This window comes from Mustelus asterias, chromosome 5 (genome assembly GCF_964213995.1).
Source record: "Mustelus asterias chromosome 5, sMusAst1.hap1.1, whole genome shotgun sequence".
Taxonomy (NCBI): Eukaryota; Metazoa; Chordata; class Chondrichthyes; order Carcharhiniformes; family Triakidae; genus Mustelus; species Mustelus asterias.
In genome coordinates, this window is record NC_135805.1 from 35,209,370 (window position 1) to 35,214,630 (window position 5,261).

The 5,261-nt window shown below is 45.3% G+C and overlaps 1 pseudogene; it reads right to left on the minus strand.

The window, feature by feature from the left end:
* Positions 1–4,335: 4,335 nt before the first annotated feature.
* On the minus strand, positions 4,336–4,509 carry LOC144494574 (U2 spliceosomal RNA; annotated as a pseudogene).
* Positions 4,510–5,261: the final 752 nt, after the last annotated feature.

Sequence of the window (5,261 nt, forward strand, 5' to 3'; positions counted from 1 at the left end):
GGATCATCAACAGCGCTATCAAGCGGCCCTTACTCAGCAATAACCTGCTCACTGATGCTCAGTTTGGGTTCCACTAGAGTCACTCGGCTCATTACAGCTTTGGTTCAAAAATTAACAAAAGAGCTGAACTCCTGAGGTGAGGTGAGAATGACTGCTCTTGACATCAAAGCAGCATTTGACCAAGTGTGACATGAAGGAGCCTGAGCAAAACTGGAGTCAAAGTGAATCAGGAGGAAAACCCTTCACTGTTTGGAGTCATACTGAACATAAAGGAAGATGGTTGCGGTTGCTGGAGGTCAATCAACTCAGTTCCAGGACATCTCTGCAGGGGCCCCTCAGGGCAGCGTCCTCGGCCAAACCATCTTCAGCTGCTTCATCAATGACCTTCCTTCCATCATAAGGTCCAGAAACCACAGGTGGTTAGCCATTGCTTGTACTCTTGGGAAATAACATGAGTCATCTTCCTATGATGAAAGTTACCAATGATCCAGTTAAAGATTGTGCATTGGTTGATCCTGGGGAGTTTCATCTTTGGCCATCAGATCAGTGCAGATGAGGATGGCAGCTTTTCTCTGCATATTCAACAAGAGTAGACTTTTATATAGCACTCACTGAGTGGAATTTAATCAACATTCAAAGCTTTCAGTGATGTGGAACAATTGCAGGTCCTGACCCTGCTTATTCATTCACCAGATGTGGGCATCACTGGCTGGGCCCATCCATGATTGCCCTTGACCTATATGGTTGCTGGGCCATTCAAGAGCCGACTGCATTGTGAATCTGCGTTCACATGCAGACCGGAACATTTTCTTCCCGAAATGTCATTTGTGAACCAGATGGAAATTTTTACAACAATCAACATCAGACTTTAGTTCCAGATTTTTGTGAAATTCAGATTTCACCACCGACCATGGTGGGATTTGAATGCGGGTCCCCAGAGCTTTACTCTGGCCCTCTGGGTTCTAGTCCAGTAACAGTACCACTTCGCCACCGCCTGCCCTCCAACGTAATAGCTATATAAGACCCTCGTCAGGCCCCACTAGCTATATAAGACCCTCGTCAGACCCCACTAGCTATATAAGACCCTCGTCAGACCCCACTTGGAGTACTGTGCTCAGTTCTGGTCGCCTCATTACAGGAAGGATGTGGAAAAGATTGAAAGGGTGCAGAGGAGATTTACAAGGATGTTGCCTGGATTGAGTGGCATGCCTTATGAGGATAGGCTGAGGGAGCTCGGTCTTTTCTCCTTGGAGAGATGTAGGATGAGAGGAGACCTAATAGAGGTATATAAGATGTTGAGAGGCATAGATCGGGTGGACTCACAGAGGCTTTTTCCCAGGGTGGAAATGGCTGCTACGAGAGGACACAGGTTTAAGGTGCTGGGGGGTAGGTACAGGGGAAATGTTAGGGGGAAGTTTTTCACATAGAGGGTGGTGGGCGAGTGGAATCGGCTGCCGTCAGTGGTGGTGGAGGCAAACTCAATAGGGTCTTTAAGAGGCTCCTGGATGAGTACATGGGACTTAATAGGATGGAGGGTTATAAGTAGGCCTAAAAGGTAGGGATATGTTCGGCACAACTTGTGGGCCGAAGGGCCTGTTTTGTGCTGTAGTTTTCTATGTTTCTATGTAATCTTATGGGAAGCAAACAATTAACAAATAGCCACTGTGTTCTCCGAACAATTAGGAATGGCTGGATGGGAGGCATAATAGGAGAGGCCAGAGCACTGGAGAGTTGGTAGCACCACCAGGAGAAGTGGGCACTACTGGAGCAGTTGGAAGACCAAGGTCACCTCAAAGTGGAAACCCCTCCATAGGATTATGGCCAAAGCTGCAGCCTTTTTCCTCTTGCTGAATACTCATTGGGCCAGTGAGAGAAAGAAAACACTGATGGTCCTCTGGTCTACCGCTCCAAGTTGCTACTGGCGTCCAGACTCAATGGGAAAGTACCACCAGTATCTGAAACTTGCCCTTAAATGTGCTTTCAATTTGTCTAATTGGCTTTCCACTGCTGGTGGGCAGGTAACTTCTGATGCTTTGTGCCCATCACCTCTTCATAAAAGCTCACAGAGTGGGAAACATGTCAACAGCCAGCCCAATATCAATCTTTCAAAATTTCCCTGCCAACCAACTCCAAAACCTGTTGTCAGATTTGTTGAGATTCTCCAGAATTTTCTCTTTTAGTTTCAGATTATCAACATCTGATGCAATTTACTTTTATATTCTAAAGTAATCTCATTAGCAGAACAGATGAAGTCCAAGAGCAATTACGTGATTGGATTTGGAGTGAGGAGGACTGCGATTTTAACTCTCTTCACTCAACCAATGGAAGTTAAAAGCTTAAAATTATTTATCCGTCAGCAAGCTTGTCCAGTATTTCCAATTTATGGTTTCTGGAGAGGAAGCCAGTCTGCTCATTCAAAGCTGGTGGAGTTTTGTTATAGGGCGGCATGGTGGCACAATGGTTAGCACTGCTGCCTCACAGAGCCAGCGACCTGGGTTCGATTCCTGGCTTGGATCACTGTGTACAGAGTCTACGTCCCTTCTCCCTGTGTCTGTGTGAGTTCCCTCCGGGTGCTCCAGTTTCCTCCCCACTGTCCAAAAGACATGCTGGTTAGGTGCATCGACCCGAATAGGTGCCAGAGTTTGGCGACTAGGGGATTTTCACAGTAACTTCATTGCAGTGTTAATGTAAACCTATTAATAAACTGTAAGTCGCAGAGCTAGCTATATGGCCTCTTAAATTAGATTTTCTTCCAAAACGGCAGCTAGCAATTGTGGATACCTGTTTTATGCGGGTAGATTGAAGCCACCATGCATTTCTGATTTATTCACCTGGATGGACATTGTTGGAACTTTAGCATTGTGGTAAAATTGAACTGTCTGTTCTTGGGTTTTGTGCATATCAAGATTTGGGTCCTCTGCAATTTTCATTCAATTAATCTTTTAGGTGCTGAAAAATATGGGACAGAATTTTAGGATGACGAGCACCCTCCAGGCACAGGGCTGCAGTGGCCAGAAGAGGCACTGCAGTGCTCTGCCTGGAACTAAGCCCCGGGTGTGGGATGATTGAGGATGCCCTGGGAGATCAGAAAGAGGGGGTGGGTTGGGGGGGGGGGGGGGGAGGCAGGTGATGTCAATGTCACAGGGGTGGGGGTGGGCTGGACATTCAGATTGAGGTTCCCCCCCTCCCACCCCACTCCTCTTCCCGCCCGAGATGGAGAATAGTTGGAAAACGGATTGCCTGCCTGCCTGCCCATGTGACGACCTAAAAATCACACAAGCAGTGTAATATTCTAGGCAATAGAGGAGATAATCCCCTCAATTGACTCATTAACTGTCGGTGGGTGTACTACAAGTTGAGAGACAGCCCAACACTAGTCTTTCAAACTTTTCCTGCCCAGCCACCTCCAAAACCTCCTTCACAGAGCTGGTAAGATTCCATCCATTATGTTCAACACATCATTTGGCAGTGAATAGCTAGATGATACTGAGCAGAAGGATGAAAGGGTTAGCAATGGGACAACAGAACCTCCTACACTATCCTAGCACCATATTCAGATGTAGGGTGTCACAGTGGCACAGTGGTTAGCACTGCTGCCTCACAGTGCCAGGGACCTGTGTTCGATTCCTGGCTTAGGTCACGGTGTGCGGAGTCTGCACCTTCTCCCCGTGTCTGCGTGGGTTTCCTCCGGGTGCTCTGGTTTCCTCCCACAGTCCGAAAGACATACTGGTTAGGTGCATTGGCCATGTTAAATTCTCCTTCAGTGTACCTGGAGAAGCGCCGGAGTGTGGGCAACTAAGGGATTTTCACAGTAACTTCATTGCAGTGTTAATGTAAGCCTACGTATGACACTAATAAATAAACTAAAAAAAAGATGTTGCCCACAATGTAAAATAGATTTTCTGATCAGGTAAGCTGCCATAAACAGAAGTGGATGATTTTTTAAAAATGCTTTTTTCAAAAATAATTTTGACTTTGTCCTTAAAATTACAAAGCCAATCCGCAGAGTGGACCATTGCTCCAAAAACCACACTCAAAATCCAATTGAATCCAATTCATGGTCCCCACAAGAGAGACAAACAAGTTCCAAGATAAGGCATTGCAACCTATCTTGGGCTTGATCTTAGCCAAAAGGCTGAGAAGCATTTGATTTTAAAAAAAAATTTTTTTTTTTTATACTTTTCCAATTCAATCAAATCAAATCCAATTCAGAGTCTCAACAAGTTGAGACATTTCAGATCCAGGCTGACAAGACAGGGCGAGCGACCAAACCACCCTGTCCTGGGCCTGATCTACATGAGCCAAGCTGATTGGAGAAGGGGGAGGTTCCTCCTCCAAGACTTGAGCTCATTTGCATCTTAGCCAAAAGGCCGAGATGCCGCTTTTAAAAATTGCTTCATATGAAACATATGAAGCTTCAGCGTAACCTAATGACCTCAACCAAGTGCGGCCGACCATGGGCTGCCGACCATACTACACTTGATCTTAGCCAAAAGGCCGAGAAGCGATAAAAAAATGCTGAAGAATCTCAGCAGGTCTGACAGCATCTGTGGAGGGAGAGCTAACGTTTCAAGTCTGGATGGCCCTTTGTCAGAGCTCACATTTAGGTTCACTAAGTCACATTTTGCTTGGCCCTTCTTCCCCTTCAGCCTTGCTAAAAACTGCTGATGGGTTGAAAGGTCATTTCCAAAGAATCCTTTCTAAAAATTACAAAAGGTTTTGTGCTTCCCTTTCCCTAGCCACATCCTTTGACTTTCATTTGCACCCTTACGGAGCAAAAGCTGTGAATAATTATGGAAATCATCTGACCCATGACAATTATGTCGAAATGATCTCTGGCAAGATTCACAGTGACACTGAATCATTCTGAATTCAACTTCAGCAAGAGCTGGAGCGAGGTGACGTCTTTCAAGCTGTGGCCAGCATACCTTCTAATTCTTTCTTTTACTCGCGTTCTATTCTTCTAAAACTTCATTCTAACTCTTTTAAACTCTCTGACGATGCTTTAATGCTATGATTGTAACACTACATTCTGCACTCTCGTTTCCTTCTCTATGAACGGTATGTTTTATCTGTATAGCGTGCAAGAAACAATACTTTTCACTGTATCATATGTGACAATAATAAATCAAATCAAATCAAAATCAGAAAGTCTCCCTGCAACTCCAATACTTCGGCTATGCTTTATACTTTGTGTAAATGTAGGGTGCTCAAGTATAGTGTCTCTCCATCATGATCAGAACTAAACCCCAACTTGGCTG